Source organism: Andrena cerasifolii, chromosome 2, assembly GCF_050908995.1.
Source record: "Andrena cerasifolii isolate SP2316 chromosome 2, iyAndCera1_principal, whole genome shotgun sequence".
Classification (NCBI taxonomy): domain Eukaryota; kingdom Metazoa; phylum Arthropoda; class Insecta; order Hymenoptera; family Andrenidae; genus Andrena; species Andrena cerasifolii.
This window is the reverse complement of record NC_135119.1, coordinates 23,933,936-23,959,401: the sequence shown is the minus strand read 5'-3', so window position 1 is coordinate 23,959,401 and position 25,466 is coordinate 23,933,936. Positions and strand designations below refer to the sequence as shown.

At 42.1% G+C, this 25,466-nt stretch overlaps 1 long non-coding RNA gene across 1 annotated transcript in view; it reads right to left on the bottom strand.

The window, feature by feature from the left end:
- Positions 1-13,649: 13,649 nt before the first annotated feature.
- The window catches only part of LOC143378783 (uncharacterized), a 40,810-nt gene continuing 28,993 nt past the window's right edge, over positions 13,650-25,466 (bottom strand). The window contains exon 3 of the long non-coding RNA XR_013088356.1: positions 13,650-14,234. This is a non-coding gene — a long non-coding RNA (uncharacterized LOC143378783). The remainder of the gene's footprint in view (positions 14,235-25,466) is intronic.

Here is a 25,466-nt window from a genome sequence, read left to right as displayed (position 1 = left end):
AGTAATGGCAAACAAAATTTAAACCGTGAACAGTAAGAAAAGTAAAATAGTTCCATCGGAAGGAACTATATTTCAAAATTGATATTTCTTTAATTAAGGGTTGTCTAGTAAAGCCTAGTGCAATATTAAGTTATCTAACCAGTTAGCAGATATGTAAAAAAATCTTTTAAACTTTTCTTAAACCTCCACTGCAAATCAAAATTGCCAAGTCACTTATATATGTCAGCGTCACATGATGTATTATATTAATAAATTATTAGATACTGTTTAGCAATTATTTCAAGACAAAGTATTTACCAATAAATTCTCCACACAGTGTCCACTCAGTTCTTAATTACTCATTTCTCTTCTGACGTTCCCGAAGCGTCCGGGATCAACGATAATCGTTCGAACAAAGGTGCCGAGAGTAAAACGGCAGTAAAAGGTAAGCACTCGATTTAATTACTCGCCTTCGAGAACGGGTGGTCCGATACCTCGACGATCGAGCAGGAACCTGCTCCTCGATCAACAGAGATGGTCGTTTTCTCGCCGATTTTTCGCCCGATTTTTTGCACCCGTTCACGTGGCGTATTTACATTAATCGGCCAGAACGGCGCAGAACAAATTATTCCAAGTTTATCCCTTCGGAAGCGGCGGTCTCGCTTTCGCGGTTATTACCAGCTATCTGCCTTTATCTTCACCTGCTCATTAAGACTCTTTTTTTCTCTCCTGCTTTTGGCCGGTTCCCATCGAGATTAACAAATCTGATCAACCAGTCGATGGAGTTTTCAGAGGGGGCAACGGGAGGAACTGGTTTCGGAAAGAGCCGATTAGTGCTTGCTTGTACCTATTCCTAGGTTAATTAAGTGTTCATTCTTTGGGACTGCTGAATTTCTCGTAATGAAGTGAGATTGATTCGGAAATCGAGGTCGACAAGTTCTGGGGAACTGTTAGAGATTCTTCGGATAAAAGTCCTCGAGGTTTTTCAAGATTGGGTGCAAGTTACAAAATTTTGTTTAACTCTGAAGAATTATATGAAGTTTATAAAATTCTCCCACATTGTAATAATTTGCCTCTAATTTTGAAGGGAATTTAATAGTTTCGAAATCCCATAATTGGGATTTTTTGCATTCTAGAGTTCTAATTTAAAAAAAAGGAATTAATCACATGTTTCTGGAAAGCATACTGCTCTTAATACAAAAGAAACTTCTAAATGAGGACTCCATGGGGGTTAATTTAATTTCCAACCCGACCATAGTACGAAGGAACTATGTACCCCTAAATTATAAACAAGAACCACTTGCTGCACTCAAAATTCCCATAACTGAATTCATTGTAAAATTCCAAGTTTTTATTGCAAAAAAGAAGCTCTTCTGTTTCTAAAAAGTACTATTCCCAACACAACAGCTACTTCTATACAACTGTTTCACAGGGTTCCATTTAATTCCAATCCTCAATGTAGTACCAATCAACAACCCTCAATTTCCACTTGTTCCATCAAAAATCTTCACAATTAAATAATTTAGAAAATCCAAGCTTCCTAAAAGCTACTACTTCCAACACAAAAGCTACTTCTAAGCAACTTTTTCACCGGTTTTTATTTAATTCCAATCCCCAATGTAGTACCAATTAACAACCCCCAAATTCCACTTGTTCCATCAAAAATCTTCACAATTAAATAATTTCTAAAATCCAAGCTTCCTAAAAGCTATTACTCCCAACACAAAAGCTACTTCTAAGCAACTTTTTCACCGGTTTTTATTTAATTCCAATCCCCAATGTAGTACCAATTAACAACCCCCAAATTCCACTTGTTCCATCAAAAATCTTCACAATTAAATAATTTCGAAAATCCAAGCTTCCTAAAAGCTATTACTCCCAACACAAAAGCTACTTCCAAGCAACTTTTTCACCGTTTTTTATTTAATTCCCGCCCCCCACTGCATTGACAATCAGCATCCCCTAAATTCCCACCAAAACACCGAAATTCCACTCAGGCAACATGAAAAAGCGAATCACCTGTTGCGGCCGTGCGTCGTAAGAAGACGAGCGTAGCTGGGCCTCTAAAAATAAACCCAAGCACGTACGAACGGCCACGGAATCCTGAATGACGAAATCGGGTTCCGTTATAAATTCCTCGAAGCCACCTTCTCTGCTGCCCGCTCGTGACGTAATTTTCGAGAATTATCGTGCAACTTTCCGCCGTGACATCAGGATGACCCGCGAGATCTATGCCTCCAAAAAAAAAAACAAAAAAAAACACCCCAACAATCTTCGATGAATCAACGACTGCAGCAAATCTTCCTGGCACGAGCGATTTGTCGAAGGCGACGATCCCTCCGCGATAGCACCGCCCTTCGAGGGTGCCATTATCCGTCATCGGGAGAATAGAGCTGGTTTAAAGGGTTAGACGCCTCAGCAGTGGGCCTCAAACAGTGGCTGGCCAAAGTGACTTGTATTACCAAGGATAATTTACTAAATAAGCTGCACGGGCCGAATTCAAGCTGTAAATTACTGGACGTCATTGTCCGCGGTGTCGGTGGACTCTTCGGGGATGAAGGGGCTCGGTTAACCCCATCTTAATCTGGCCGTCGTAATCCCGATCGTATTTCAACCTTGCGCCAAGCTGCGCGCCCAACTTCCAGCCAAATAGTTGCCATTATGGTTGCAGCGAGCCGAGAATTCCGTGGTGGCTGTTGCTGTACTTTTGAGGAGCAGGGTGGCTCGCGCGAGGCCCCGTTGGATGAAGGAGGATAGGGTCTCTAAGTGGTGAGTTGCGACGTATAGAAAATACACCCCTTGTGTGTTTGGGGGTTTGAACTTCCAGGGGGTCCCCTCTTTGCACTTGTTTCGAAGCTTGTGTTCACGCTTTCATTTAGGGTAATATTTTATTCAGGTATTATAGGGTTGATCTAACAGTGTGTGTAGGTTGAGGATTAAGTATTAAGAATCTGATGAGCTGGGTGATTTTGGTAGGGTTGGTGAATCTTGGTGAGGGTTTTAGAATTCTTCAAGGTTCTGGAGTACCTACTTACAAGGGAAGATCCCGAAGCCGAAAGTACAAAAGAAATTCTGAAACTTTGTGAATTCACAAACTCACTCGAAGGGGGTGAAATTAACCCTTGAAAATTCGGCTATTTTCCGATTTCGTGTTATAACTCGCGAAGTGTCACCTACGATTTCGCGCGATTTCACTCCCAACCTGTGGGTCGCGCAGTGTTTCCTGAGGGTCGCCAGTGTGATTTTTAGCTGACGATTTTTAGCGCTTATTTATTCTAATATGGTTACACTGCCATATTCTATTAATAACGCAACACTGATTTATCGTAAATGAAAGGAAGGAAATATTAACCTCACCTTATAATATTTACCTTACCTTATAAAGGGGGATCGCGACTGAAAAAAGGTTGGGAAATACTGTACTACGAGGAATGTGCGGAAATATTGAGAGACCTCGTTCGTGATTCATAAAATTCCACGAACACCCACTTTCTACCATTTCTGATAAGTACCATCACGTCTGTACCAATATTATGGGAATCGCGATCTATCGAGTGAGCATCGAAAGTAGTGGGACGACAAAAGGCCAGCGATACGTGCCTCCGATCTGCTGACGATTTTTCTTTCTCACGAAACTGATCTGGTCCAACGTGAATGCGCAGTACGGGTTAGGCCCCATTGAAACCACCGCGGGGCGGTTCACAGAGAACGAAACCATTCAATATTCACGATCCCCCTTTCTCGCCCGCCGGGAAATGCCATCCAAACCCCTTTGAAAGCGGTTCCTAGCGTGAACGGCGACCCAGATTTTTCCTGTTCGAGGAACGGCCACGCATCTGGCGCGAAGAGGGTGGAAGAGGGCTCGATCGGCCGTGGAAATCGATCGGAACGACAGCATACGCGAGAAATGTTGTTTTATACGCACTGAGAATTTTTTCGCTACTTTGGAATAAAATTGTGATTGTGGCCTGGAGCTTTATTGCTATAGGTAAATTTTGGGGTAGTTAGATGAGAATAGTTACTGAAAATTTACTTTTATTCTTATAGCAAAGTTTGTTGTTAAGGCGAAAATAGCTCTTGAAGGATGAAAGGTTTTTTTTTGTTTTTTGGAATTTTGAAATTGGTGATAACATCTTTCCCGGATCCTCAGCACCCCGAAATGGGTCTCTCATTATTTCGGACGCGTTGACAACAACTGTCTTCAATCCCTAAGGTTTCCAAGGCCCCGTTTTATTATTTTGAACGCGTTGATCACAAGTTTTCCCGATCTCCAAGCCCTCGGAGTTACTTTTTTAATCAATTTCATATTTCTTTTAATTAATGAATTACCATTCATTTACTATAATTTTCATATAATAGAGATAATTAAATTTAAAACACACGGATTTGTCATTCCCTTTCCCTCATTTTTCTTCTTTCCCCGGTTCCACCTTTGTCGATTTTCCACGGTCAGACCAGCTGTTGGGAGCATCTTTAATTTACATTTTTGTGACCTTTGAGACATACACTTTCGATCTATATAAAGAAATCTGCGCGATTCCATCATCAATTGAATAGTCTTCCTTGTCAGAGTGTTTTTCCGCAGAAAAAAAATAGAGATCGTTTCTTACATACTCCCACATGCTCTACAATCGTACGGGAGTTTCATTACAATCAGAATTTTCGGGCTCGATACGTTTCCTTGTCAGTCTTGCCACTTGTCGATGCGCTTCCCGTGCCGAAAGGTGGGCCGTCGTTAGAATTTGTGCGCGGCAAGCCAGCGAAGGTCCCGAAGCGTACGGAAACCGTGGAAACGGAAATGCGTGCGGCACGAACGCACCGCGACCACGAAATCCTCCTAACCCTGTATGCATCAATCTCCTCCCATCGCCCGAATGCGTATTGTGCAAAATGCGTTTATTTTCTCCGCTCGTATTCGAACGAGCGGAAAGAATGGTCTTTTTCTGTTGCCAGTACACGGTCGACACTCGAATGCACACGTGACTCTTGCAAATTGAAGGGTACACACTCGACGGCGTGCCTCTGTTGATATTTAGCATTTTCTCCACTCGAAATTAGCATCGCCAGTTGCAGCTGACTATTGCAACCGAGCTGAATGCTCTGCTAAAAATAACATTCTGATTTCCGTCCCGAAGTATTCGCAATTCTGGATAAACATTTGAAGTTGAAGGAAATTACTAAACGAACGGTAACTTTCTGCTCCGAAATGAATACTCGACTTGGGAGCTGTGAGGACTGGCGAACTTAAATGGCGGAGGACAAAGGAGAGGTTACTATAGTTCCACGGGACTTCTGATTATTCTAATACAGTCTGCCGGGGGATGTGGAGGAATTGTATTCGCGAACTGCTCGCCAGCCACGCGTCTGGACAGAGAAAAATTGCGAGTTCACGTGCGGTGGAGGAATGCTTGGCGAACAGTTAGTTACAGTCCCTGCTCAGCTGACGCTTCGACGGTTTCCAGTCAGAGCACGGTATTCGCACCGTCATCGCAGCTTTTCTTCTTTCGCAAATCGATTCCCCTCGGCTATTAGGCGACCGATGAAAAAGTCTATTCTACGAGTATGCAACTAAAACACTCGCCACCCCCAGCCTCGCGGATCCAACCCAACAATCCAGCGCACACCCTCCGCCACCCCGAACGATAAACATCCTTACGCGATTAATAATAAAGTCGTCCCTGGAATACCTATCGCCGCAACGTTTTTTTTCCCCTCCCCTTCGAGGGGAGCAGATACGCGGCGAGAGAGAAAGCTGGTGGACAGGGGCCGTGGAGAAGACGAGGTCCACGGCGTACACGGTACAAGCCAGGGGAAGAGGAGAGGAGAGGATCGCGAGGCGTCGGAGCGGCTGTCCTTGGATGCTCGCGGATCGGTGGCCACCGGCAGTCAATGACCTAACAACGCTCTTGTATCCACGTAGCTTAGCTCGGCTCGCTCGTTCGGCTCGCTTCGCCTCGCTCGGCCCTGCAAGCTCACCTTCGGACGGCTGCCACGACTCTCGACAGCCAGCTTCCTCCCCGCCGACCGTCTCCAAGGGCCCCGGCCGCCTCGGCTCATTACCCTTTCTTACCCGATATTTCTGACCGACTGCTTTCCGATTCCATGCTTTCTTTCCCAGTCCCTCGCAACTCCGTCCAGACCGGTGACTCGTCATTTCCTTCAGCTCGCTTCTCGCCACCTTTTTCTCCGCCGTCCAGGCGATCGATGTTTTATGCGCACCGCTGGGGTTGTTACCGTGTTCCGCTGCGATTCCGATGGAATCTCTGCCATTCCTCCACTGTGCAAGCGTGCATGCTTGCGGCTTGGTGCTCTTGGTAGGTTGCGCGGCTATCGGGTGGAAGGATTTGATGGCGAGCGCCGTGGCTTGCTTTGCGAATGCTTGCTCCAGTTTTGGAACCAGCGCAATGGTCGGACTGTGGGTTAGCTCCGAGTTATCTTGAGTTTGAAGGGTGTAGACGGATAAGCATTGTGAAAAGTGCCCCCAAAAGCTAATTGAACTTTGTTTGCGGCAATCGATAGGTTCCTCTAAGAAAACTATTTCTGCCAAGTTTCAACTCGATACCCTTACTGCTAGGGTAGTTACAGGGTGAAACGTAATTTACAGTTTAAGCTTCATTACTTTTGTTATATTGATAAGAGACTTATACAAAAAATCAGAGGTCATCTGCCCATTGATACACGTGTCTGTGAATTTTTTCAGAATTTTCGGTGGCAAAACCGAATTTTAAAAAATTCAAAAATATTAAAAATCACGATTTCAAAGTAAAAATTTCAAATTACAAGATTTATATTTTTACAGTTTTGGCGTCTTTGTATGGTCATTGATGTCTAATTTTTTCAGATTTTTCGAAATGGTGGAACGCTCGAATTGCATATAACACCCGTTTAATGAAAAAATATATATAATATCAGTATATCAGAAATATCAGTTTTTGATTTTTGCGACTGCGTTCCACCCTTTCGAAAAATCTGAAAAAATTAGACATCAATGACACCACACAAAGACGCCAAAACAGTAAAAATATAAATGTTGTAATATGAAATTTTTACTTTGAAATCGTGATTTCTAATATTTTTGAATTTTTTAAAATTCGGTTTTGCCCCCGAAAATTCTGAAAAAATTCACAGACACGTGTATCGATGGGCAGAAGTCCTCTGATTTTTTATATAAGTTTCTATTCAATAGAACAAAAGTAATGGAGCTTAAACTGTAAATTACGTTTCACCCTGTAACTACCCCAGTAGTAGGGGTATCGGGTTGAAACTTGGCAGAAATAGTTTTCTTAGAGGAACCTATCGATTGCCGCAAACAAAGTTCAATTTGATTTGGGGGCACTTTTCACCATGCTTATCCGGCTACACCCTTTGCTTCATGTCTGACTTACCTTTGGGTTAGGCCCCGAACAGGTTTGACTTTTGCGTCGCCAGAGTCTGGACACGGAGCCGGTCAAGTGTTAAAATAAAGGTAATTAATTACGCCGGAGACTTTTATACTTCCCGTTCTTAAATGAGATTGGGGTAGCTGTGCGAGTCGATGTTACGTCTAAGTCGATGAAATTTTAATTTTGTGACGTTCATCGTGTGTAGCATTGTGCTTGAAGAATTAGTCTACTTAGAAAGCTAATTCCGCGTCTGGAAAAAATTTACCCCCGAAAAGAGGCGTAAGCTTTTCTCGTCAGCCCCTTAGAATTCAGGGAAATAAACCACTAACTGCAAATTGCAAATATAACCAATTAAAGAATCCTTAACCTAAACCCTAATGACCCCAATTAACAGCACCAGGTTTCTATAAACGCGAAAGCAAAAATCCCCACCAACCCCATAGCAAGCTACACACTATAAACAACACCCTCCGCGACGTTTAAGCTCCAAAAGGAAATGGTCACTCGAAGGTTGACCGCTTTGTCTCTGAACGAGCCTCTAACTAATGGCACCGATCGAAGGGTGAAAGTGGCCAACGGTTTCGTTAGTTCTGACCTTATTATTCGTAATTTAAGTACGGCGGTAGTTACAGCCGTGTCGTAAAGCAGTCGATGTCACCCTGCTGATTCCGGAAATTACACGATGGCCAAAAGGAGGGTAGAATTGCGGTGTGTGAGGGTCGAATTCTTCCAGGAGCCCAATATCTTCGCCCTTTCTGCTACCTACGGTTTATAGTGGCTCCAGGGTTAATCCGCGATCCAGTTTCGATGGCACGCAACGGTCCTCGAGGTCCTTCGTTAAAATACGATCGTGCAGTTCCATTGTGCGATCGATGGGTCGATAGTGATTTAGCATTGGGGTTGTTGCTTGGAAAAATTCTCCACGCAACGAGCTTGCGGGGAGCTTTGTTTCGCGGCGAAAGTTGCGGAAGGTTTGAGAGGGTGCTTTATGGGGAACGCTGCTGAGGGAAGCCCGTGGCTGTTGAATGTACAGTTGGAGTAATTGGGAGGGTTTGGTTTGTGAGGGTTTGTTTGCCTGGGTGGTGAGTGGTAGGGGAGGGTTGCCTATATCGTCCCATTTAAGATATTTTACGTCATATTTTGTATTTTGTGCTAATTTGAACACAGGGTGATATTAAATATTGCAGCTTGATGTTTTTGGCACCTATTATTTGTCGAGGGGCCATTCTAATTTGCTGATCGAACACGAGGCCCACTTTCATGTATTTTTTCAGAAACAAAGGCACATACACTGCGATTTAAATTCACACATTTGTAATTATATTTTGGAAACATGAAAAATACGAGTCTATACAGCAAGGAATAATAAACATTTAACCACAAAAATATTAAAATCCGTACATTAGTTGTTGAAAAAAAATCATGAAAATAGTTCTGGCGCGAACTATCTCTTTTTCATGTAGATGTGATTTTGAATGTAGAATCACCTGCTTCTCATTATTAGAAGGTTAGATAGAAGATGGAAAAGTGGGGGGAGCTCTGGGCTGCGTTTAATGTACAGTATAAGTGCTATGGGGATAACTAATAGCGGTGAACTAGTTTGGAGGTCGATAGTGATCTAGTATCGAAGCATAATGATTCATTAAATTAAAATACTTCAGAACTTAAAATATACAAGTTTCATACTTTATAAGCCCCTTTTCAATTGCAAGTTTCCCTATTCGCAAATATTCTGCTGCCCACCCCCTTCCAAAAAAAATTATGATTTTATTCACATACTATATTTTTTTATTTTCTATAATTTTCACACCACACGCGCGTAAATTTATTTGCAAACATACAAAATACGAGTCTATACAGCAAGGAATTATAAACATTTAACCCCAAGAATATTAAAATCCTTACATTAGTTGTTGAAAAAAAAAAATTCATGAAAATAGTTCTGGCGTCAACTATCTCTTTTTCGACTGGCAAAGTACCTTTAAGCTTCTGATCAGAACAAATTAATTTGTTATTAATCTTTCTGTGGCAAAAGGTACGATTTAGGCAACCGGTCTCCTAAATAGTACCTCTCGGTTTCCAAAATCGTACCTCCTCTAAAAATAGCATCAATAACAAACAAAGGAGAAAACATTCGACATAAAGCAATGATTATTTATTATATAGTTACATAAATATAAGGTTAAGTATAATAACAACATAATGGCTGCACCTCGCCTTTTGCGGAAGTAATAAAGGCGTTTAATAATAATAATAATAATATATGTACCTATATAGATCTCTTCCCTATCTTCAACTCCCCAAACTCCCCTTTCCCCTACTGCATAGAAATGATTATTATTAGTTACATAAACATATGTAGCTACATAGATCGCTTCCCTATCTCCAACACCCCAAACTCCTCTTTCCCCTCCTACACCCCTCTCACAACTTCAACCCCCAACAAACTATCCCCACAAACCACCCCCCAAAACCTTCCACATCCTCAACTCCTTCCTCCAAAAACAACCACCCCCGCATACATCCCTCACTATCATTTACAAGAACCACCTATTCAAGCTTACCTAACCGCCAAACCTACCCCGGAAAAATGAACGCTAGCGAGAACTTTATCGATAACGACCGTGTCGAATTGGCCGCTCCGAGTCCGCGGATTTACCGTAATTCAGCGTGCCCTGGTCGTTTAGAGACGTGTCTGGCCGCGTTTTTGCGAGGCCACCCCTGACGGGGCACGATTCCATTAGCGGGCATCGCGACGCCGCGCCGCGCCGCGCTGCTCGAAGGTCGAGTTCAACGGCGAAGGGGATCGAGAAAACGCTGCTCTCCAGTGCTCTCCAAAGAGCATCCACACGTACGGCTGGCCTTGACCGTTTTCTCCGTGTGTGACACCGACAGTTATACACGCGTCCGCGTACTGGCTGCTTCACCAACCGCGGACGCGCCCTCGGGGATGAAGTTGTTGGATGAGAATTTTGGCTTAGAACTGGAAGTGTCCCCGGTAGAAAATGTTTTGTATTTCAAATACAAGGTGCATAGCAGTGTTTCCCAACCTCGTTTGAATCGCGATCACTTTTAATAACATTCGAATAACCTGTAAGATAAGTTTAATAAGGTAAAGAAAAATAGGTATTAAAAATAGGTATTTCAGAATATAATTCGAATATTACTGAACTTAATAATATTAAAATAAAACCCCCCAAAAAACGTGGCGACCCACAGATTTGGGAATCACTGGTGTATAGTGGTTAAAGTTAAACCAGGGGTTGGAGAATCTAGAAACTCTCTCAGAATTAGTCTTCCTGATCTAAGCATTTACTTAGCATCAACTTCGAAATGAATTCCACAATACGTTTGGGAATTCGTTGGACTCCGGCAAGGCAGCAATCGCAAAACTTCAGAAATCCTCGCGTGGAATGCGCGATTTTTCACGGAACACCCTGTATACCTGAAGAAGTACGCCAGCGAGCGTCCAACCGTGCGTACTCATGATCAAGACCACCGTTCCCCGTCGTTCCGATACCGTGCGCGAATAACTTCGCGCCAGAACTTTGGCTAGCTGGAAAGGAGGAAGGTAACGCGAGCGGAGTGACTCACTGGAAGGCAAATAAAAGGTGCAAGACCTCTCAAGCCTCTAATTGTAAGTTCCCTTGTGCCTCACTTTAAACACACATCTCTTTGACATTAATTTCCTTCTGAGAATCCCCGACTTCCAAATTCTCAAAATTGTATATTAAATTTGATAGAATTAGAGTTTCACCACTATTACTCCACGTTTTCTCTACTTATTTACTATTAATCGCCTATATATATTACATCATTCAATTTTCTGTGAGTAATAAAAGCGTAATAATAATACTGATAAATAATAATAATAACAATAAATAATAATAATAAGAAATAATAACTATAATAAAAAATAATAACTATAATAAAAAATAATAATAAGTAATAAGTAGTGATAATAGTAATACTAATAATAACAAATAATAATAATTTCAAGGAAAATTATAGTGAATTAGAATTTCAATTACGTGGAAATACGCTAAGAAACGAAAGAAGGAAAATTGAATTAAATACTTTCTACTCTTGGACAAAGATATTTACTGTAATTGGAGATCGTAATTTTAATAGCTGCCCTTGTAAACTTCAACGTAATACATTGCTTATCTTAATGTGGATCATAATTAGAGGGAGTACGCCCAAATTACTGTTCCCCCGTTAAAGAAGCACATTATTATAATTATAAGCGAAAGAGTGGAGTGCGGGGGAAAATTCTGCGAGGCCCCGAGATGAAAAGCAACGTTAGACGGCGCTGTCAGACGGAAGTGTTTCACCTTGCAGCGAAAGCCAGTGCAGGTCCTCGAGGAATGCGCGGCCCGTGTACGCTATTGCACCGCGGTACGGAATGCAAAATGCATTTCGGGGTGTGGCACGCGGAGCAAACGTCTTACTGACTCACATGCACGCCTCGAATCAAGCTGGTCGATTTAACCGGACTCCTGTTATTATACGCGCCCCTCTACGCGCGCCTTTCGATTTATTACCGCGCGCCTGCGAATGCGTCCCCGCGACCAGCCACGCGAATCCTTCTCGGGACTCTGATTTCGGAGCAAATTTAAGTCGATACCATCCACCGTGCTATTCTATCGTCCTTAAACATGTCAATGATACTCAAAATTATGAATACTTCACGAATCAAATTGAGAGCGAGCTAAAAAAACTTTTAAACGCAATTGAAAAAGTGATTTTGAATTTGATTTTGAATGTAGAATCACCTGCTTCTCATTATTAGAAGGTTAGATAGAAGATGGAAAAGTGGGCGGAGCTCTGGGCTGCGTTTACTGTACAGTATAAGTGCTATGGGGATAACTAAGAGCGGTGAACTAGTTTGGAGGTCGATAGTGATCTAGTATCGAAGCATAATGATTTATTAAATTAAAATATTTCAGAACTTAAAATATACAAGTTTCATACTTTCTAAGCCCCTTTTCAATTGCAAGTTTCCCTATTTGCAAATATTTTGCTTCCCACCCCCTTCCAAAGAAATTATAATTTTATCCAAATACTATACTTTTTTATTTCCTATAATTTTCACATCACGCGCGCGTAAATTTATTTGCAATTCACTTATATATACAGGGCGTCCCAGAACGTTTGCCACCCTTTTCCTTAAATCCGCCACTGCCCCTACCTTCTCAAGAATCAGCGAAAGACCGTTGTTCCTTTTCCTAGACACTGGTCTCTCCAGTGACTCATATCGCATCTGTATAACACGAGCAGCGTGCCAGCGTGCACGCGCTAACCCAGATTGTTTTCTAGCGCCGCGCGATCCGGCGAGGCCTTGATCTTGACACGGGGGAGGGACGCGGCGGAAAAGCCGCAGCGAAGGGAGAGGAAAACCGTGGGAGATCACGTTTGACGCGAGTGATCGCGATCGACCGGTCCGCGTGCTTCCAGGTGCTCGAAGGTCCTCGCCGAATGGAGATCATGGGACACAAAGGGCCAGGATCCACGACAGATCGACAATCGATCTAGAATCGAGGAGCCACGATCGTAGTTTCCTTCTTCATCATCGATCGCGACTAGAGTGACGTAACTGTGGCTCGAGAGGGCGCAATGGAGGGAGCCATCCTTAAGGGTAGTTTTGGCGATTTCTTACCACTTCCCTCCCCAAGAATATAAGAATTCGTAAGATTTTATATTCAACCCTTCCTCAGATAATATTTTTACTTATCCTCCACCCTGCATTTTTCAGTTATTAAAACTCTTTTAATAGTTTCTATAATTCATTTAACTCTGTTTCGTGTGTGCGATGAAACGTCGTCTTTAAAGTTACCTACTCATATTGAAGACAAGGTTAAATAAATGTTACTTAACACCCTACCTGACCTCCTTCGCTCTCTGTAAGAAAACGTAAGAAATTCGCAAGCCCCTCCCTCCTGAAGAATCCTTACGTAATTTAAGGGCGACCCCTTAAGGGAGAAGGCCACCTTCGAATTTCTGCAATTCCTCCACTTTGCAATACTTCCTTGCATCTCAAATGTAGGCGAGTACATTTCGTGATTGTGCAACAATTGTCTAGCCCATTTTTTGCATTATAATATCGTCGTGGATCAAGGTAACTGTGACCAACGCTGGGGAAGAAAATGGCACACTGTTTGAATGCTTTTAGTGAAAAAAAGTTTCTTTTGGAAGAGACTAGCTATATAGACTCCTAGATCCAATCCTCCAGAATCGAAACCAGCAAAAGCAACAGAAACGCCTCCAAAGTGGGCAAAGGGGTAGATTTTATTTTCGAGCCGGTGTGATATCATATGACTGCATGCGCGTTAAAGGCAACGGCGACGGAAGGAGACGAGGAAGGTAGAACTGGTCAAGCCGCTGCGGCCAAGACACTTGTTTACTCGAACGATCGTGGCCTCCTTTTCGGTCGTATACCTTCGCTAATTCACTTCACTTCCTCCGACCCCACCGTTCTTCTCCTCTTCCTTTCCCCTTTCGTTCTCTCTTTCCCGCCCTTCCTCCCCCCTGTCGCTCGAGGTACCTCTACCTGTCTCCTCCGCCCTTCCATCTCTCCCATTCCTTTTGAGGAACGCACACGGGGCCTTATATCCTAATCGTCAAAGATCACTTGATATTCAACTGTTCTCCTGCCTGCTGTATTTTTTTTATTTTTTATTATTAATTTGTGGTTGCTAGCTGCTTTGGGACGTTCCTCGGGCAAAGATGGCGAGCAATTCTGCTGCACGCATATGGTAATGTGTTATTTTGGGCCCGGTATACAGTGGGATGGTTGAAACTAGCCAGCGTTCCCTCTAACCTGCGCGTTGCGCAACCGCGCAGCCGCCGGCGCATGCGCGGTGGCGAGCAGTCCTACCAATCTTGAATTATATGGGGAATTACATGTATGCGCAAGAAAGCAGCGTATATCGATGGCTTACAAGGAAGAATCTCTAACAGGGAAATTCAAAAAATTCTGATACTTTGGGAATACATAGGGGATTCTCTCTTGATTACAACGCAATTTTTTTTACTTCCCCAATTCATTCTAAGCGGGTCGACGAGGTTGAATTTGTACGGGAAAAATGGATTCTGCTGTTTTATAATTATTTAAAGCATCAATTCAGATTTCATGTGAAAAGAAGAACTTTAGGAAAAGTTAGTAATATTTTTGTTTATAACTTTTGTCTAACTGTTAGAACAAAGGATATAACTTTACCTTCTGATAGATCTAATTAACAGAAGTAACTTTTGTCTTGAAACTTTGTTTCTATCTCTTACAGATTGCGAGTTACAAAACAAAGTCAGATAATGGAGAAATTTTCAGGGGTTAATTTCACCCGCTTGGGGCGAATTTGGGCAGCAAAGAAAAATCGCGTTGTAATCAGGAGCAAATCCCTTATACATTCACAAAATGGCAGAATTTTCGGAATTCCGAGGAAATTTTTTTCGAGAAAAGCAGGTTTAAACATACAATGGTAAATAAAATTCAGGGACGTACAATGAAGAAAAATATTATTTTTTACAAACTTCCGAAGTAGATATAAATGTGATTTTTATGCAGCATAAAGAAACAGTCAACAAACATTTGTTGAGTATAGAAACTAAAATGTCACCAAAAGTGAAAATTCAATATTTCTGCACCAGGCTTTCGATACGTGTGATTAAATGCATTTTGCGACTGTTTGGGTAAATTCTTTCTACGAGCATCACTATTTACTTTGTACACCTATGTGGCACGAGTCAGAGGAGAGTCTTAGTTACTTCCGAGTGGGTAAATAAATAGACATCGTTTAGATTCGAATAGTTCAAGGGCACGGACTTGATCGCGAATCGACTATTTTAATTAAGGGAACTGGATACGTTATCTCGTCCGTGGAGATAAATACTGCTGCGGGAGGGGACTGAAACTTATTGCTGGCTTTTAATTGATCCCATAACGCGGCGCAGGGAGTCTGATTTACCTGGTGTCGGTGTTAAGATCGTTGATCTATCGTTACAATGGATTCCAAGAGGATTGTTTTTATTGAACGGTGGAGGTGATGGGAGGAATAGTCGAGAAGAATGCTTGGATGTGGTCGAGAGCACGAGTACTGTGATTTAGTATCGCGAGTGCTGTTTCTATTGGATAATGTGTTTGAGGCAGGAGACACTATTTCTGGTCAGAATTCTAAATGTGTGGGACTTGTTTTGTTTATTTCGATAAGTGCTCATTGTAACTGTTCACTAAGAGTTCTAGAACAGTAGAGTTAGCCGAAATGTGCATGCTCCTCGAGTTAAAGAGAGATCCGATCTCTGAGGTTCCTCTGAGGTATCATATCGATGAAAAGGGTAATCGAAATGAACAGGGGGCATGAACCACCCTATGTTATTGGAGCTAGAAGATTTTGGAGACCCCTTATTGAATTACCTAACAATTCCTTTTGGTAAGAATACATTTTCTTCCTTGAGGAATCAATCCTTCACGGTTCAGAAAGTAAAGTTTCCTCCTTCAAAAATGAACAGCTCCTCCTTCAGAATTTAGTATATTCCTCCCTTCAGAAATCAACATCCCCCTTCAGAGTTTAATGTCCCTTCTTCCTGAAATCCGCATCCCTCCTTCAGAAATGAACAGTGCTTCTTTCAGAAATTAATGCTCATATTTTTTCCTCCACAAAACAACCCCCTTCCCTAAAAAGTCAACTTCCCCTTTCACAAACCACCCTGCCGCAAAAATACCACTGCCCCCCTCCTTCTGGATTTCTCTTTCTCCGAAGAAACCTCGCCTAATAATTCGCAAAGAAATCGCGAGACAGCGGCGAGTTTCTTCAGCAGCTCGCCGTACAGGCTTCGTTTAATGGTTCGGAAAGCTCGAGCCTGCCCCGGGAGCCAGCTTGGGAATCCTGCAACGAGGACTGGGCATTCCTGCTCGCTAACAGGATAAAGGATAAACGTGTCCTTGAGTGGAACCGCCATCCTCGGCCGGCGAGGTTGCGCCGCGAAGCGGTACTGAAACGTACCGTAGGCCCGTTTTCGCCATCCCAGACCCCCTCGGCACTGTTGGCGTTCATTTCCAATGAAAAAAGAAGTCGAGTTGAGAACCACGACGGATACGTTGCTCCCCAAAAATATTCGAGTCATTTCCCTTAAATCTGCAGACCAGGTTCTCCGTGTACCATTCCACATGGAGGATGAAATATGAATAACAGAGAAAAATGGCACATGTAGCTTGCTGGGGCACAAAATTGCAAAACTAACGAGGGACACAGTTGGCATATGAAGTCCGAATTCGAGGAGAAAAGAATACAAGGATATTAAGATGCTACGGTGTATTAGATCAGGGGTCGACAATAAATGGCTCATCAGGTATCTAAAAATGGCTCTTTTGATATTCGAAGGAATGGAAAAAGTTGCAAAGTTTCGGCCACCTAATATGAATTAATATACTGTACTTGTGTACTTGGTTCATCTGCGGTGGTTGTCTTCCCCCCGTTGTAATCCCACCAAAGAGTACGTATTTTTGTGTTATTAAATTTTTATGGCGTTTCTAAAAGTAAAGTACCTATGTATACTGTAAGACTTGTTGGCTCTTCATACTCATTGTAATTTTTTCTTGAATAAATATTTAAAAAAAAAAAAGGTTGTGAGCGTCGCCGAAGCGATCTGGCAACCTAGCGGACATGTGTACAAGCGGTAGACTATTCACTACAGTGAACAATGTGATATTTACTCATTGTAACTTTTTCTTGAATAAATATTTAAAAAAAAAAAAACTTGTTGGCTCTTCTTAAGTCTCGAGTTGCTGACTCCTGTATTAGATGATGCAAAAGTTGATAGAATAGGCATAGCAGACTACTTGGATCACACTCAAGTAACCTATTTAAATAGCAATAACCTTAACCCTTGCCTGGAGGATGCGGGGTCCATTTTGACCCATCCTAAACATTAAACTACATGTACTACTGATTTCTTCGAGAAGTTAAGGATTTTAAATCATACCAAGCTCGAATTCTTATATAAAACCCTATTCTGAGGTCCCCATAAATTAAATTATATATAGAGAGAGAGACAGATTGTGTTTTTGGCCCTCCCCAATCTTCCATCGACCCAGACCCTTATCCACTCGAAGACTTTGTTACACCCAAGACTTCAAACTATTCTTATCTAACCATCTACCCAAATTACCTAATACCACAACCGTGCACAATCCCCCGTACAAACTACAGTCCTTAAAAACTGAAAATGTCCCACCACAAAAGTTCCCCAAACGCAGAGTATAGTCCGCAACGTTGAGTGAAGCGTCGACTGCGCATGATCGCCCCGCTCGAGCGAAGGTGTCGCGCGAGAGTATCGGGCCCATCGCTACGAGCTTGGGGAGGGGCGGAGCGGGGCCCGCGCGAGCAAGCGGAACGTGTCCTTGACTGCACAAGTCCGCTATGTCCTACACACCCACCTACCGGACACCGTGAGCGGACCAGAGAGGAGAACTCGCTTCACCTCTCCTCTTGACCGTCGCCATTGGGATCCGTACGCGTCCAGCCAGTTCGATCAAAAAGGAACGAGCGGAGAACGAGAAACAGCGGGGGCCAGGGAGGGTGGGAGGGAGAGGGACGAGCAGGGCAGGAGAGAACGCGCAGGCCGAACGGGCTACGCCGGTACGGGGATCTTAACGAGCCGAGGTATACCCCGGATAGCAGCGCACTCGCTCGCACCGACCTTCCTGATCCCGTTTTCTTCTCCTCGAGAGTCCTTGCTCGAATCTCGGTTAAATAGCCTCCACTCGGGCCGAGATATCGGGGCATTTGGGCGATAGCTGCTTTAGTTGTTGGAGCTGTGACGATTCGTTAAGGGGGGTGGTGAATGGAGGGAAGTGGTGGGAGCAAGAATTTTTAAAAGCGTGGATGGTAAGGAAAATTAGATGGTTTCGTTGGGAAGAATTGTTTGCTACGAGGATTGGCAGAATGGGTCCAGAGTGGGAAGTTGATCACCACTGTAGGTGTACAGATGAGTGGTTGGATTTCAGTATGTATTATAGAACGGAAGATTTGGCTACCAGAATCTAAAATTCTGAAGATGGACCTCTGTTTCTATATATAGAATCGATGCTGCGCAGTGGAGGGGTTAGATTGCTCCGCCCACTTTGGCCACCTGCGTTGAGGCGTGCGGTATGGAGCCCACTTTAAGGCTTGCTGTGCCTGTAGTTGTACCTGATTGCTGTCAGTGATCGATAGAGTGATTGCAATTCCATTACAGAGAAGGATTAAGCGTAAGTATCTCTAGTGGATTGATAAATTGGGTGGGTAGCTCCGCCCACTTTGGCCCCCTGCGTTTGGCGGTGCGTGTGGAGCCCACTTTAAGGCTTGCTGTGCCTGTAGATTTACCTGTTTGCTGTCAGGGATCGATAGAGTGATTGTAATCCCATTACAGAGAAGGATTGAGCGTAAGTATCTCCGGTGGATTGATAAATTGGAGTTGAAATGGTAAATTCTGATGTGTAGAGGTGTCCGAGCGACTGAGCATTTCATGGATGGAAGAGAGTTTTTAGGGGAAGGAGTTTACAGGAGGCCCTGTGAAGCAGGGGGTAAAAATGGCAGATTGGACGCGACCTTCTTCGCCGTGAATTTCTTTCGTTCTAGTAGCTCGAGGTGTAAGAGTCGTTTTCAGAGAAAGGAACGATACGCGTTCCTGTCTGTTGGAGATGATAGAAGTCGGGGTTTGCGGTTCGGTGAGCTGGAACCGAGGTAAAATAAGAGATTCGTTTTGCGAAGCTTCATTGTAGGTGGTTGGGTTTCAAGGGAAGATGCCTGAGTTATTGGAAGACTATGTGGAGGGCTCAGAAGACAATCAGTGTAAGTCCAGTAGCATCAAAACCGAGATTTACACTGTTTGACCTGTGAATAATTTTGATTAGTAATTCCGTGGTCAATACAAGTACCGTCATTTATTGCTCACGTATGAAAGTAGCGACTTAATTGATTTATCAACTGAAAGTTTTAAGAGTAAACAGGGCTTTGAACTACGTAACTCATTTTCAGGGAAGTTAGACTTACAAGGGAACATCCCGAACCCGGATAATCAAAAAATTCTGAAACTTCATGTATATGTAGGGAATTTCCCCCTGATTACAACGCAATTTTCGTTTGCCGCCCAAATTCACTCTGAGGGGGTGTAATTGACCCCTGAAAATCCAGTTATTTCCTGATTTTCTGTTATAACTCAAGAATTGTAAAATAATTTCGGTACCAAATGATAGATCTAATTAAAAGAAGTAACTTTTGTCTCGAAACTTTTTTTTTATCTCTTACAATTCGCGAGTTATAACGGAAAATCGGAAAATAGCTGAATTATCGGGGGTTAATTTTATTTCACCCTCTTCGAGTGAATTTGGGCACGAAACAAAAATTGCGTTGTAATCAGGAAGAAATCTCGTATGTATTCACAAAGTTTGAGAATTTTTTTAATTTTCAGCTTCGGGATCATCCCTTGTTAGGTACACTGACTGGCTTCTGAGCCCTCCATGTATGCAATGTTCTCTTTCAATATTTAACAAGTTCCTGTCAGATCGAACGAAATATACCAAAAACTTTGCCAATCATTTTTTTACGAAAATTCAAAAATCTAATTCACTGTAAACCACTGGCGTCTATTGAAACACTATCATATTATATGTATGCAATGTTTTTTTTCAATATTCAACTAATTTCTGTCGGATCAAACGAAATATCAAAAAATTATCAATCATTTTCCAAGAGAATTTAAAAATTAACTTTCTATCCCCCAGAAATTCGAGTTCGTGGTCATCGCTTGGATAACACTTTAAATCACTAGTGTCTTCCTTGAATCGCGACACTGGTGCCACGACTATCATACTAATTCGATCCCCGACCGGAAATAAAACTTGAACGGAAATCAGTCCGTCGTTTCGTCATCGAGGAGGAAGTATGAATACATAATCGAGTTCCTCTTATCGAAGTTATCGGCTGGACAATTTACACCTCCCAAGCGCTCGCTAGATAATAATCATACTACACGATTATCGCGGATAATCAACCTTATTTAGTTAACATAAATTTGGAATTACTGGTGCATTAAAAGGCGACGAAGTCGATGGTAAAAGAAGACAGATCGCCTGGTGCGTTACGCAACCACTAATCCTCGAAGCGTAACGACAATGTTCGCGTGCACTTGATCGCATGCGACACAATTTTCGCAATAAAAATCGCTGTTAAATATGGATGAGCCGATTATTTCATCAGGATTGCGGTTCACGCGCGACACACTTGTGATTCATCCGCTCGACCGTCCAGCGTTCGAATTCTTTTCGTATCTTAATGGGCATCGACCGATCGATCGAACCTATTTGCCACCCAGTATGTTTGGTCACACATGAAGTTTAATTGAATCGGTATATCTGATGTTCCTTGGCTACGGACGTGTCTTAGGGTCCTACAAGAAGCTGCGAAGAAAAGTAGGAGAACGTGGGCCATTAGGGATCTATAATTATCTTTGATCTGTCGTAGTCGTCACCCAGTATAGTTTCATCACCTTTGAAATTTAATGCAGGATGAGTGTACTATAGACACGTGAAGTTTTCTTGAATAAAGCTTGGAAAAAAAATCAAAAACTAGGTATTTAGTTCCTGAGGAACTATTGTGCACCTTCGTCACCCAGTATATCTATTTATTTATTTATTTATTTTATTTATTAATTTATTTAAACGGAAGCCCTTCGATAAATCAATATACAGCAGTGTATACACTGAGAAATGAAGCACAGATTAGAAAATTACATACATAATACGGCAAAATAAGTTACATAGAGATAAGCACATAAAAGTCAATGTAAAACGAAATAACAGCTAGTTACATATATGATTAATAACTCCAGTTCAAAATGTATGAAATCAGCAGTCGAAGAAGTCGAACACATTAGATACGGTGTTAACGTTCATACACATACGGTTTATCGGATTGTATTTACCCATTAGAGTACGATGATGTTCTACATATAAGAGTGAACGGTGCCTAAGTTTTTTTAGGAGGGATATGTAATTTAAAGAGTTGTGAATATCTAATTAAAATAACTAATTAAAAAAAGGGTAATATTGATAGCATAGTAGATTTGTAGTGGTAGATCTTCCAGAGACAAACCCACGCTGCTCTGGTATTATAATGTTCATAAACAGGTAATATAATTTCGACGTAATAATATTTTACAAAGATCTTGGGTATAACATTCTGCTTATTAATATATATTCCACCACTCATGAAATTTTAGTTGAGAATTTAGTTTAGGCACAAGTTGAGAGTCCACGAAAGAAGCTTCGAAAAAAGGTAGAACTTATTTTTATCATATTTTTGTGCCACCCAGTATAATCCCATCACTCACGAAATTTCACTCAATCCTGTATAAACAATCTTACTCAACTATGGGCACAAAAATTAAAGCACCCATGAAAGAAGCTTGGAAAGAAAAACAGGATAAACTACTTCACCAATGATCATTTATCTAGATAATTTCGACGTAATAATATTTTCAAAGATCTTGGGCATAACATTCTGCTTACTAATATATACTCCACCACTCATGAAATTTTAGTTGAGAATTTAGTTTAGACACAAGTTGAGAGTCCACAAAAGAAGCTTCGAAAAAAAGTAGAACTTATTTTTATCATATTTCTATGCCACCCAGTATAATCCCATCACTCACGAAATTTCACTCAATCCTATATAAACAATCTTACCTAACTATGGGCACAAAAATGAAAGCACCCATGAAAGAAGCTTGGAAAGAAAAACAGGATAAACTACTTCACCAATGATCATTTATCTATATAAATTTCACTCAATCCTGTATACACGATCTTACTCAACTATGAACACAAGTAGAAGTATCCATAAAAGAAGCTTAGAAAAATATCAGGATAACCCAGTTCACCAATGACCATTGATCAATTACCTATGTATACTTCTACGCCACCCAGTACCTACAATCCCATCACCCATAAAGTTGAATTCAACCAACATCCCCAAACCCTTAAAACCATCTCCCAGAAAAAGCAACAACCACGCTCACCCATCTGCCAACAAATTTTGAAAACTACATACCTACCTATACCTGTAACTCTAGAAAGAACTACCCACGGAAGTTTGAGGGGAAGCAAAGAAAGGAGAGATCGGACGGGAACACCATCGCTGAGAGGGAGCAGAAAGAGTTACTGCATCGTTGGGAACGAGAGATAATCATTCGTCTGTCTGTAATTAGCGGTCGTGGAGCTTGCTAGCCGCGACGTGACGGTCGGAGCGGTTCTAGAGGAGGGAAAGGAGGACTGCTGGCTGAGGAAGACAGAGCAACGGAGGGAGAAAGACGAAGGAGGGCGAGAAGGAGAGAGGGCCACTGTCACTGCCAGGGCTACGGTGAGGTAATATCAGATTCCATGCCACGAGGCGCTACGCGGCCATCTTGGTGTACGCTGTTCTCCAGAGAACGCGACGCTCCGTCGGTTCTTCCACCCAGATTCCTTTCGATTCGTTCACCGCGCCTCCAATTACACAATTCGCAGTGTTTTCTCGCGCGGCTTCGTTATTTTCTGCTGCTCTTCGGATTTAGATCTCTCTCGGCCGTTTGGAAACGTGGGTACCGTAAGGTTAGATGATCTTGCAGGGCAGGGTGAGGAAAGGGCTGAGGATTTACTTGAGTGAGCGGTGACCGAAAGGGGAAAATAGATATTTTAACCCTTAACTGGTATACTGTTCTTGGCAAACGTGACTGGTATACTGGGGTCGTGGCAGACCCCAAATAAAAAAGGGCACAGAAATTTGTAAAGTCGACACTAGAGCAACCGCTATGAATATTTTCATCTTAGGTAATGTAGAAAATAATAGAAGCGTAGACAGTTAAACTACTATTATAAAATTAATTAGAAATTCAGTTTACCAACTTAGACAACCGAAAATTGTACATCGAACTTTGGGTGCTTGGGGTCACGAGCGACCCCAGGATACCAGTTAAGGGTTAAGATAGTTCCACTAGATGTTGGTTCGAAAATGGTAATTTTGTGATGGTACTATTTTTTTGTAGAAAGGTTCGTGGAGCAGTTGTGAAGGTAGCAGGTACTTATTTCACCTTCGATTTTAATTTAAAGGTATAATTTGGAATTTAGGTGAAAATGTATTGCTAAAGTTAAAATTCTCTGTTTTAAAATACCTACCGTCACCCTCACGATCAGAAGTAGATTTAAATACTTCTGTCTTTTTCTTTTATATAGTACCCGATCTGCCTTGTCCATCTAATACCATTATTACACAGAATTATACGCGGTGAACCACGAACAACTTGATCACCTTGACTATCTCCAGCGAACCAATTCAAATTTCTCTGGACTACTGCTTCTAGATATTACAATACATCCTTCTCGGGTTTAACAAGTCACTATCAGTTTCTAAAAGAATCAGGTATCCATCAAAATGGATTCATCAAACGCTACGAAATATTCTCAAACCCGAAGCCTCCTTCGATCAATCGATCCAATAATAATGCTACCTCTCAGAGGTCACTGGACCGATTTGAATGAAATTTTGCACGAATATTCTTAAGACTGTAATCTGGCACTTGTCGAAGTCGATTTTTCGATTTGTGTCTTGTTTTATTTTTTATTAACAAAAGAATAACTCAGGTCGAAGACCACATGCTTGACTTTAACTAGCTGCCATTTTTCAAGAAATATATGTTTTCAAAATGGATTTCAATTTTTTATCTACTAGATTATAGTCTCAAGAATATTCGTGCAAAATTTTATCCAAATCGGTCCAGTAGTCTCTGAGATATTTCGGGTGACACAAATGCTGTAACTATGAAGAGGCTTTGAGAGAAGGGGCTGCTATAGCACCATTTTTTAAGATATCTAATTTCTTTTTTAACAGAATACAGTTGAATTTATCCTGAAAAAGGTGTACGTCTTGATTTTTGAATATAACGTTTTTTTTATACGAAAAAAAAATGGCAAAGTTAACCCTACCAAAGGTATGTAACCCCTTAAGTTTTCCACCAAGTTTTCTCCAATTCCAAAACCACCATGCAGAGAAAATACTCTGACGAAACGGACGGAGGATCCACGTGAATGAATCCTATTGACATCCATAAACACAAACCGATGACTATGTACCACCGGTTTGAAAACTCGTTACCAAGCCATGCATATTTACGACCCCGAAAACTGAATATTTATAAGTCGACTCGTCTAGCGCTTTTTCAGCTTAATAACAGGGAGCATATCAGGGGACTCGTCACGTCGGAGGAGGCTGATGTAATTCTAATTTATTTCGTACTTACCGCGGGGCAGGAATAAATGTCAATTGCTGCTCAGCGCGGAATATTTTTCGAGGAAAGATCAAACGCTAATGGGCGATAGAAAACAGTCGGTAATGAATTTTTACGGCGCACGTGGGCCAGCGGTGGGCATAAATTCCGAATCGGACAGGAGCGCGGATCAAAAGCTCCAAAGATGGTAAGCAGAACGAGCTCCAGTCCGCGTGCCGATTAAATCGACTCCAACGCCGGGCGGACATCGGTGAATGGCCATTTTTAAGCGTAATTCATACGCCGGCCCATGTGATTTCGTGTGCTTTGCGAGAGATGCACAGTTGGGTGGCTGCGAACCGATGGCAGATATTTTGTGGATGATTATGGTAGCTTGTCGAAGTGGAAATTCAAATGGAATATGGCCATTTGTGTCTCTGACTCGATTGACCTTTAAAGGCCGGAGTACTTAAGCTTCTGTAAATAGCCAGCCAGGGTTAATGGTTGCAAAAAGGAAAAACAGTAAACGCTATTTAATGACACGTCGTTTACAAGTAGCAACTTCGAGGGTGTTATAGGCGCCAATCGAGAGCGAGTGCTTCAAAGTGTCTTGAATCAAAAGGGAAATGGATTCTGAACTGGGGAGTGAAGGAAATGATGGAAGTCTGGGAATGCATGGAGGTTACAAGCAAATGCTGCCGGGCCGAAGATTCGGGTTTGAATGAGGGCAATTTATTTCTGCAGAACTTCACTCTGAGGGGGCGAAATCAGCCCTTAAGGGGGGAATCCCATTTTTTTTTTTAAGAAACTAACGATTCGATTCATCTT